The following is a 12,794-nucleotide window of genomic DNA, read 5'->3' on the forward strand; positions in this document are numbered from 1 at the left end:
TTGTTGAGATTAGCTCACTAAAGAAATTAGGCACAGAATATAAACACATAGATCATCTGAATCTGCAAACATTCTTTTCTGCTTTATGTACTTTGGTTTGAGGAATAGATATAGCATTTTGTAGCCATTAGCATTATTTGTTTCAGTCCATTGCAAATATGTTTTCTTTTCTATTTAGATTCCTATACCTCCCAAACTACTTACTTAACCATATTTCTTCCAATTTTTGTCAACAGCCATACCTGTACTGTTAATTTCTCCTGCTCTTCGTAAAACCACAGCTTTGATAATTTCAGGACTCTTCTGAACTTTTTTATTATGGCAAAGTATTCATTCCCTTATTAATTAATCATACAATTCACCATATTCATAGTATCAGGCCAGATTCTTTAGTTCAGAAACATGAGCACAGGACCACTATAAGGTCATGTGGCACCATATGCAGTAATCTATTTTTGCAAACCACTTAAAGTGAAGTTAAAGGTCAAAACAAGGGCATTTTAGTCTTCCTAAGAGTTGAAAACTCCCCCAAAACATTTTTCCTCTGAAACTGATGCAATCTGTCTGCTACAGATGCATCATCCCACAATGAATGCTGCTATGAACACAAATGCAATATTGGCATTCATTTACAAAGCCCAGATATATTCTCAGCTTCCTAAAACAATTCTGGTACTCTACTTCCAAATCCTCAGCACCTGTTGGTCCTGCCAACTAAGAGCTTGTGCCTGGGGCAGCCCCCTACTTTGTCCTACCATATTTACTGTTTTTCATAAGCATTTCTAGTTTATGTGACATCCTGTACCCTCATAAGGAAAAAAGGTGTGAATAAATGGTAAGTGTTTTGGGGCTCATGATAACTTATGCCCATCTGATGCTGTTTTTCTATTCTACAAGAAAAGTCAATACCTTAAGTACCTTTAAGGGTTCTTTACTAGCATGCAGAAATGTGACTTACTGAACCTCTTTTCAAGCTTTTCTACTCTTCACCTCACACATAGGAATAACTCAAACATGTGAATCAAAATCTTTATTTTTTTCTGCAGTTACCTTGCATTGAAAAAAAATTGGTGGTATCAGTCAGAGTATTTTTATTCTGAGACTTGTATGTCTGTATTTCCAGGCTCACAAATTGTTGGAAGCACTTATATTTCTTCATTTCTAGATATACATTTCCCACTGAGACATATGTTTTTTTTTCACGACACATAGTATACAGCAAGATACTGGAAATGATTCTAGCTTAGATAAGGTGTTTACTTAGACTTCCATTTAGAAGTAATATGTGTTGTATGGTATAAACCTCCCACACCTGCATGTTGTTGGACAGACTTGCAATGGGGCGCAATGATCAGCCACTTCATCTGCCTGTCTGAGACAATGATCCCTGCATGTCTCTGTCCTCCACTGGTGATCTACCCCAATATGTTTCCAAGTGTATGTCCTCACCATAGGATTGGCATGTTCATCCTCTCATACCTGCACCACAGATACCCAAGCTGCTGGGAAATGCTGGGCAATATTAAAAAAACAAAAACAAAACAAAACAAAACAAAAAGAAAGCAGAGAAAATATAGTTAGAGGTATATGAGTCTCTACAGTGGTATACATGGTCTATAGTGTGTATCCACTTCTACAGTGTAGAAAATTACAGTGCAGCAACTATTTTTTGTAGATAGACTACAATGGGTAACCAATCATGTTTTAGCAACATGTTTGTTTGAAGGGTGAGAAACCTCCAGGTAAAACAATTGGCAGAGACTGGGCATTAGATATAAGCAAATGCCCGAAACACTAGTAAAATTGTGGTTTGCAAAGAGCAAACAGTGAATCAAAGAGGGCATGTGCATGCACTAAACTGAAAAATACATTTAAAAATTCTAGACTGTGATTTCATAAATAATAGTACAGTGGGTGTCTAAGCATTTTTTGGTATGTATCTGGGTCTACACAGATATATTTAGTAATGGTGTAATTTGTTTCAGAGCTTGGGATATATCGTATACTTGATTGCAACTTCAAATAGTGCTGTGGTTTGAATATCTATCTGTGATGCTGGTTACTTTAACTTTGAACAGAGGCTTTTCATAATGTGAAAGAAATACAACTAAAAGTCAGTCTACGTGTCTGCCATTCGTGATTTTGAATATCTGTTTGTGATGCTGGCTACTTTAACTTTATACAGAGGCTTTTCTCAATGTAAAAAAAAAATACACCTAAGAGTCAATCTGCGTCTGCCATTCATGATTTAGAAGATTGTTCATATATACTGTCACATATAAATTGGAGGATGTTATTCTGAATGAGTGACTTAACCATATGGTGCTCCTTGTCCACACCTGAAAAAATAAAATTTGTGTCCAGCAGGTCTACCAATTCAGCAAAATATAAAAATTGCCATACAAAAGTAAAATCTGAATGTATATTACTATAATATGTGAATAGCTTTATTGCCCCTTTGAGCCAGAAATTTGTGTGGTGTACCCACACTTCTATCTTTGAACCAGTTACCATCTTATGAATCTAAGGATGCTTGTCATGGATTAAAGAGTGTACAGATGCATAGACTCTAGGCTTAATCTTTTTGTATTTTGTTCAGGTGTGATAAGTTGCAAACAGACCGCAGAGTCCATACAGAATGAATTAATGTTTTCTTAGTGACAGCTTTGATATTTTTGAAAAGAATATGAATTTAGTAGCATACATCTCAAGATATATATTACAGAACCTAAAGCAATGTATAAGTTATGTTTGGTTACTATTTGCATTTGTTTCCTGGCCAGTTCAAGACTTATTGCAATTTAATCTTTCATGATGGTTTTGGCAATCAATCTTATTGCCAGTTTTTGCCCTGCAAACAGGTGTGATGTATTTAATAATTTGAATTCATTGTCTTCTAAATTAATTGTCCTTCTCAGTCATCTTTCAGTGTGTGTGTGTGTGTGTGTGTGTGTGTATGTTTCATTCAGGAGAATAAGGTAAATAAATTCTGCTGATACACTGCGCACTCACCACATGTGCACATGCACGCACGCACGCACACAAACACACACACACACACACACACACACACACACACACACACACACACACACACATGCATACACGCGTGCACACACATACACACACACACACACACACACACACACACACCTGTTTATGTATTTGTGTACATATATTATTTAATTGATTACATTGGTTCAGCATTTATTTATCTGTGCAAATTGCATGTGTTCAGTCCATTTCCAAAATGATGGCATTTCTGACTTTAAAATTAAAAAAAATATATATAGTTCCCATCAGCATTATTAAGTCTCAGAGCTTTATGCATTATATTTCTGTTGTAATTATTGCAAATCCAATTATAATGGGCCAAATTCCAAAAGAATGTTGGAGACAGTGCATCACACTGAAGGAAGACAAAAGTGCATCAGAAATTGATGCAGTTTCATAAAGTACACTAAAACAAGACCAAATAACTATCTCTTCAGTAAGGCAATCAAGAGCTCCATATATACTTGCCAGATTCCAAAACACAATGCATATACCCAACACAATGTAAATGTGGCAAAGTACTTCATCGACAACTTTCTGAAAGAACAGAAAGCTGATGCGGGATGAGTGCACCATATTCAGTACCAGTAGAAATAAAAGTGCACTCAAGTCTGGGTATACTGGTCTCTGCAACACTTAAGCAACATACCAGAGATGCTGTATGAGAACCCCAGACAGCTGCCAGTTGCATTCTTGCACAGTGCCTGGCAGCAATGTGCAACAATGTGGATGAATATGTCCAGTTCCCAACAGCAGCCATGGAGCACAGAAATGTCATGCAACAATGCAACAGTTCTACCATAGCCAATTTCTCCATGTACTCAGTGAACTAGACTGCATCCACTTCCCAATTAAAACTAAAGATTACCTGATGCTGAATGGTACATCAAAAGAAAGGGGTGGTCATTGCTTAGTTGCCAGGTGGTGTGCTCTGTAGATGACATCATTACTAATATCATGACAGTACACCCTGGCAGTATAAAACATGCAACAATATAGAGGGAAAGAGGTCTGCTTTCCAGCATGGTGAAGTACCAGAGGTGCTCTACTAGGTAAGTACATGACCGCCAGGATATGGTAAGCAGTAGCCAATCTTTTCCACGGAAGCAAGATGAGTAAATTTTCCTTTTCATCCCACTGAAAACAGGTGACTGTGATTATCCACTGGACCCTTGGCCAATAACGCCATACAGAGGCCTATCAACCCCTGCCAGGGATATCTACAAGAGAGCACACATGCCAACATAAAATACCACTGAGCATGTATTTGGAATGCTGAAAGCAAAATTCAGATGTCTGGACACATCTGGGGGTGCCTTAAAATATACACCAGAAACAGCATCACAGATAGTCACCCATGTGTGCCCATACTTCACAACATGATAACACCAAAAAATTGTGGCTTGCCAGTTGCAGGTGTGAATGACCTACCTCAAGAAGCCCAGATGATAGATGATGAGCTATCAGAGCTGCAACAGAATGATTAGGAGGACACAGGGGTGTAGGTGTGGATAACAGAGGATGTGACCATATGTTCTAGCTCAGGCAACATGGCATTGTCTGACCCATGCCTTTGAGTCAAGACAAGTCACACAAAAAAATGTGCATCATCTAAATGGTGATGTTCATGTTTTGTCTCCCAACATCAGCACAGAGCATCATCATGCACAAGAGAAGCATATGACATGCATGTAAGAACATAAACACAGCACTCAGCAAAGAACACTCTTGGATGTTCACAGAGGAAACATCACCACAAGAAACTCTCTGCAAGATACATCACCAAACAGAACCATGCAGGGAAATGTGCGGCACTCATGACATGTGCAAAACAGAAGGTGTGGCTGTGCAGGTATGATATCATCATACAGATAACTAGCATGGAAAGGTAGCAGTATAAGAGACAGTACCACAAAAAAATCAAGGTCTGTGCAGTGTATGGGACTGTATCAGAAAATACATAAGTGTAAACCAGTCACTGTACACTAACATTGATAATACATAGCAATGTGTGATGTATAACACTGTAGTACAACTCAGTAAACAGCACACAGCTGCTAGAGTAATTACAAAAATCCCAGGGAATGGCCAATGAAAAAAGTCCTCAGATCTCATTGGCTACATGGAATGTCACACATAAGGCAATGCTTTGATGTGCAAAATGACAAAGTTACAATTAAGAATATGTTCAGTCAGACAGACTGTTAATGACAGCGATTGCACTGCAGACATGTAATATGCCATAGCACTGGAGATACAGCAACATAGGTATATATGTGTGCATGTGTGTGTGTGTGTGTGTGTGTGTGTGTGAGATTAGTGAGATATGGGAAGGTACACATGGGAACTACTGGTTATCATGGGGATACAAAACAGAAACAGGTCTACAGAAGTGCAGTGCATGCTGAGGGTGAGACGTGCAGTACCATATTAAAATGCCACAAGTAACACAGGTACTGTGCATCTGGGAATGGAAGATGACAATGAAATGTGTAATGTAGCAATCAAGCTGGATTCTAAGATAACATGCTGCTAACATGGTAAGTATTTAGTACATGCCAACTAGCAATAGATGCAAGCATAGAAGCATGGAGAATGTCACATAGAGCATTTCTGTTGTCAATATCTGTATATCATATTCTAATGATAAATAAGTACTACACAACACAACTGGAAGTTAATCACCTATGTCAGAAAAATGATCAGGAAAACCCTGTGGCATACGATATTTGAAAAAAACACCAACATATTTACTAGCCAATGGTTAGCACAGCAGTCATCATTACCACAAGGTAACAATGACACAATAGGACACACACATTGGATCAGCCTTCAGTGTTGCTTTAATGCAGTCTAAAGCACCCATGCTGATGGCTGACACCATAGTCCTTGATGTCCCTGTCACATCCAGAAACACCCTTCCTATGGTGCTGTGCCAAGGAGCTGTATGTGGTGACACCATTAAGGCATACAGTTTGGGTAGGAGCAATAGTATAATATGTCTGTCTAGACATGACTGCTGAGCTCACAGCTGAGTGACCAACAGCAGATGTGCATGCACATTGCAGCACAAGCAACGATGTGTGAGGGTCATATCTTGGTCTAACAACAGGTGGTCTGACACTCCTCACTGGAGATATTCTGCTTAGTACAGTTATGGTCCATAACTCCCAGTTTGTACTATGGCACTACTCTAGTGCCACTGTATAAAGGCTTTCAACAGAGCATGCAACATGTACCATACTTTTATGCTGCATAGCCAGTGATGCCATGACCTCTTATTGTATGTGCTCCTGACCTTCATGTAACACATGCAGCTGGTGTTCTACACATTCAATGGCATGGGCATGTGCATGCAGATCAGAGCCATTATTTAGCTGTGAACATTCATTTACTAGTAACAGTAGGTGAATACCCTCTGACACACATCTATGCACATTAGCCACACACCCATGTATAGTCTGACGGACAGTAGTGGTCCATTGCGGGGAAGGGTCACCATCATTACCAGACTTTATATGGGGCAGAGGATCATGGTCATAATAATGACCACAATCTGATGCTCCCACATCATCAAAAGGGTAAGACACATTATCCTCCCTATTGGAGGCTACAACATGAAACATATACCTCTCTCCTTCTATGTAAGACAATTAAACAAGTGCAGTGGCCCATGTGCCATTGGCCATACCATCAGATTAAGGCACATCAGATCCCACCTCAGGATCAGTGGACGGACTACTGGAAGAGACAGGTAGTAGACATGCTGCAATAACAAATAGATGACATATGTCATACACATTCACAGAAGTCAAAATATGCAGCATAGTACTGACATTTGGACAACTACATAACAACACTGCTATTGACTACCTGGACTCACCAGGTCATCATGCCTGTAGGTGGTTCAGGGACCTTATTTAATAGTGATATGCTATGATAGTTATAAATGAATCACATATGAAAGATAATATCATTACAAGTGGTAAAATCTAAATGACATATCTTCCTCTGAATCCACCATGAGTGGTGAGTTTTGAAATGACACTGTCATGTAAAAAAAAATACATGCAAGCCACTCAGTATTAAGCACACACAAGGCATCATGTAGCATTAAACTTAATATATAACTCACAGCAAATAAGATATACACATACTGGATGGATGATGGTGATGTTCTGATTGCAACTGTCCTGACTAGGTGAATAGACCACATTAATCATGAAGGGCAAATATGTAATTATCAATAGTGAATGGTAGTAAACTTCTAGACAACTTTACTAGGTATATCCTCCCTGAATGGGGAGTGCATCATCCAATGTAAAGCGCATCCCGAGTATAAAATGGAAGATAAGCAGCTATGTGAGTAAAATCCACAGATCCAATATGAGCCAAAGGCATGCAACAACCATGGATCACAGTAAAAGTATATGGAGACTCCTGCATGATAAACAGTGCACACATCAGGCAGATCTACCTGTGTAGGGAAGAAGCAAACATTAATATCATAGATATCTGGTGTGCTAAACAGTGCTGCACAATAGTAGCAGTAGGAGCAGCCTTCCCAGGTCTACCTGCAGTAGATGGTTCTTGGTCCATGTCTTACAATGATGTATCTGTAAGTTAAAAGAACACACATGCAACTATCTCTAAATACACTTCACATTTATAACAGCAGGCAGAGCCACATGGCTACCATGGATCACACTAACAGGATATGGAGACACGCATGCAACATATGCTGCTGATGTTCAGATATTGAATGGCCTGTGGAAGTGAAAAACACATCACATATGTTGCTGACAGTGTTATGTATATGATGTGTTGATACGATGACATGCTATAACACATTATTCATCTGCATTAGGTGTGCTTCCAAGTTCATAGTGTACTTCTGCTGCTGTAACAAAAATATAACAATGCTTTAAGAATTGTGCAATATTGTCATTCAATGAGAACTGGTGTATACTGCACTATTCTTGAAAATTGGGCATACCTGTATGTCCTGAACATCTGCTTCAATACTTCCTTCCGATATCTGATGATCCTAGCAGATGTTATAATAGGAGGTCAGGAACATCGTTATCTCATGCAGGGAAGGCAATGGCTACCTACCTCAAGTGGCATTCCTTGCCGTCTGATAGTGGTGGAGTCTGTTGGCTGCATGAAGGTTATGTCAGAGAAACATTGCCAGCAGGCCTTGCTAGATGATTTGTGAACACCCATGGCATTTATCATGTGTGCTAGATCTGCCCACATTTGATTCTTCCACATAGTATTGCCTGTCCGTCCAAACAGGTTGCATCCATACTGGCTCAGAGCCTCTGTGATAATCTCATTTTCTCTTTGTGAGAAACTGTCTCTCCTATTGTGGTTTGACATCCGGAAGACAGGGTGGAATGCACATCTTAGATTTCCTACAGGGGTGCACATATTTAAATGACAATGTTAAAAGCATATGTCTAATGAATGGCTCACCTCTCATTTCCATTGAATAGCTATGCAAAAATATCTGAGTCATGTATATCATTGTCATGTACCGAATACTGGAATGAACATTATGTCTTCAGAGCTCATCATCAACATATATGTGCACCATTATCATTTCATTCAACCAGTTTGTACAGACCATAAATGCAGAGATGGGATTTCAACCCATGTCAATGGATGTTATGATAAGTAAGAGTCAAACATATAACAAATGTTCCACAACTCCAGTACTATAAAAGTTACATGCACATCCAAACACATCTAGCAATTCTACCTCAATAATGGAGGGTGCATCTCAGATATTATTGCAGTCAGTGAGAGACAGCATTGTTAATGTGACCATCGTGATACTGTACATAACACAACTACTGAAATTTATACAGATACAAGGCAGTAAAAACAGCAGCACTTGAAAATGACATGTTATGTAGTCCTTACTAAATATCACCACAAGAAACAATGTAAATACTAAGACATCCTAATATTGTCCATATCCCATTGAATGTTATCTCAGCTATTGCTATATGATCAGCATTAGGGGGTATGAATAAATTAGTCAATGAACTGGCCTAGTGTAGTTGCGTATAACCTCAGAATGCATTGACACATGAATGTTAACTTTGTTGAGTAGAAGAAAATTAACTCCAAGTAAATTATTATGATTAATATAGATACCCATGGAATACATTTCAAATACAATGCATCATATAAACAGATATGCTTAGGATAGAATATATGATAATGTAGCTGTTAACATATGGAGCACGAAACTTACTGTAGGCATCTGATGGTTGGCATTAGACCTCTGTGACCTTCCATTGAAGATCCTCTGCATCCCTGCTATGCAGGTCATCACAGTATTAGCTGACTGCATGCCAGTTAGGTATATCCCAGTTTGTCCATGGTGCACTTTTGCAATCCCATTTCAGATGTTGATCATTGTAGAAGTTCTTGGGTTTTCCCTCAGTCTCTGCTCATATCCAGCAAAGACAGTGAGCGTCTGGGTGGTCACGTCTTCTGTCCAGTTCAGCATTTAGACCATCAGCTGCAAAGACAGTAACAAAAAGTGGAGGAGTCTCAATCTATATTAGCAACAAGCATAACCTTACATTGGTTGTTGTGCTTTTTGGAGAGAGAGGACTGTAAAGTGTGGTTAGGAATAAGAAGGAAAGGTAGGTAGGGTTAGTTAGGTAGCAAGCTCAGACATATAGGACATATAAGAAAGACAGGGATGGTGATGGACACAAAGGGATGAGGGCGCCTTAATTGGTGTTAGGAAGGGGACTTCACAGGATCATCTGCATTCAGCATGACGACTGTGAGAGTCTAGTCCCTGACCTCAAGACTGTCATCACTGTCTCCTGTCACAGATCCCTGGGTCAGTGCTTTAAGGTCCAATTTGTTGCAAAAATGTTTCTACTCTGCTAATTCGGGTACTGACACCCTTCTCTATAATATCCTCCACCCATCCTATCAGCTCCTAATGGGTGAAGAAATCACCACCTCCACTACTACTATTTAAAGGTTACCACTGCACCAGCACCCAGGTCAGAGCTACCTGATACAGATGGGGCAGGTAGGGCAAGAGTTGTGGATCCGAACGTGTTGAGTGTCTTTGCTGTCTGTGGCTGTGCCACTGCAGCCACCAATGGAGGTAATGCAGTCCAGTCCACAGTGGTTGGTGTAGCTCCCCCTGCTAATGGTCATTTGTGTTCGAGCAGCAAAGTTTCCACACAGAAAAAGGAGGTAAATAAAATATATAGTAACATCAATAGCATGACAGATTAATATTTAAAAATATAAACAACTGGACAAATACACATAATAAACCTTGACACATCCAGAAATATTGTGAAATACTAAATGTGTCACAAAATGCATCAGTCTTACTGCTATTATACATGTTATGCAAACAGTTAGTTGACTCTGACATATCTGATGTAAGTAATGACATCCATTTTCAAAATGGAAAGTTTGATGTTATTTAATATTGCACTATATAGATTTTATACACTATTCTGTACTTAAGCTACAAAATGAAACTACACGATAAAACAAAAAAGTGGAAGAAATAGATCACCTTTATTCTGTATTTAAAGCTAATACTTGCTGCTAGAAGCTGAATCCCTACACAACTAAGATGATTTCACATTGCCTAATACAATGATCAAGAGCCATTAAAGAATGTGTTTATTTTTGATATATATATATATATATATATATATATATATATATATATATATATATATATATATATATAGGTAAGGTATGCCTACTCAGATGGGTATGGCTCAAGCTCATATGAACTGGTGCCCTGAAATTTGGTTGGTAAAATTTACTAAACTTTAGATGCTTTATGACATTGCTAGAATTCATATCTGACCATACAAACCCAATGCCTCTTTCAGGTCTGCCAATTGTTCCTGATGAGCCTCCCAGTTTCTAGCTATTTCTTCAGCAGCTGTACAGAACACAAAACAAAACAAACAAAAAAAGTAATACGTCTAATGAATAAATGTATTGCCTGGCCAATGTATGATATTGTTTTGGTTGATGGGTCACTAGACTTACACAGCTCAGGAGAGTTTGCAGTTCTAAATTCTGCCTCCCATTTGCTCAGGAGGTCTTGTTTGTACTTGTTCATGTCACTATAATGATGATAACATTATTGAGCAGTGAGTGGAATGGCAGATGTACTGTCCACAGCCTTGGCCAAGCCATTCCAAGCCTCAGCCTTGTACTGAGACACAGTATCGTCCTTCTTTAGAAGTCTACAGCTGTATTGCTTTACAAGGATTACCACAAAGATCCTGAACTTCTTTTGACAACACCTTTTGGCTCTAAATGGAGTGCTACCTTCACCTTTAGCTGCCATATGTTCTGAAGAATACCTAGAAATATGGCAGTGAACTGGCGCCCAATTCAGATTTTGAGCATGCTAGCCTGTGTGCAATGATGGACAACCTCACCAATTGCATTTGCAACCACACTTCAGATGCAAAACATGACTGTGAGACTTGGCCATGTGTGATACACCCTGTATTTACACATTTTCTAGTGGGAAATCCTCAAGTGCTTTTTGATAATGATATCTGAATTACATTTCAGAGGATATATATTGCATCTCTAACCATTCTCTCGGTTATGGTGGATGGTGATCATATATATATATATATATATATATATATATATATATATATATATATATAGTCTTTTGACTCAGTAATGTGATGTGATGTGATATCAGATATATGATGCTGGCAATAAACAGTGTTGGTAAGAGATAAAATTATATGAATTGGGGCATGATGGGTAGATGGTACTTACAAACCACAAACTTTGACTAATAGCACATAGCAATTGAACCCATGACTAAAAAGAAGGCAAAACTGTTAAATGTGCATTATTAACTGTTGATGTGAAAGAAGAATTAAGAGGTGTAACAATTTCAGGATGAGTGGTGATATAATTATCAGACATTAGGAGGTGCAATGATAGAAATGCTTTATATAAGCATATTATGGACTGTGGGAATCAACATACATTTACATTTAGGGCTATAGATTGTGTCCAACCTTCTGTTAGGGGTGGAGATATTAATAATGTTCTTGAAACTAAAGAATATGGATGGATTTTGAGACTAGCCAGTGACTCCCCACCTGGTCTTAATAGTATGGCTAGTATTAAACCAATACTTATTAAACTCAGTAGAACTAAGTTGTGACATAATTTTTGTCTACATTTTTTATATTTTTTCTTTATATTTACATCCACTTAATGTATTGTTTTTAGTGGTTTTAATTATTTTGTTGACATATTTTCATGTATTGAATGTGCATTTTTAATTTTAATAGTGTTTTTATTATTTTTTCATTGCAAGTCATGTGATTTTGGCTGTCGGTCATATGACTGTTTGGGACCTATATATACAGAGAATGTACTCATGCACTTTAGTATTGATAAAGGATTATTTCCGAAAGCTTTGCTCGTCATTAAAGTGGTTTTTCCTACTGACGTCTCGTTTTTGCTGGTGATATAATTATGCCAGGCCTCTTTGTGTTTAACTTCTCTTGTTTTGTTACTGGAGTTATATGGAAAGCCATTATTTATTTCTGTTAATCAATTTCATATGCATTAATTTGAAAGAGCTAAGTAAAAGCATGTCGGAGTAGATGATATACTTACTTTACATGACATACGGTCCTACACACCTATTAATGATATCTGACTTGAGTTATATTTTTGCAAAA

Source organism: Protopterus annectens, chromosome 1.part1 (assembly GCF_019279795.1).
Source record: "Protopterus annectens isolate FY-2018-M chromosome 1.part1, PAN1.0, whole genome shotgun sequence".
In the NCBI taxonomy this organism is placed as follows: domain Eukaryota; kingdom Metazoa; phylum Chordata; order Ceratodontiformes; family Protopteridae; genus Protopterus; species Protopterus annectens.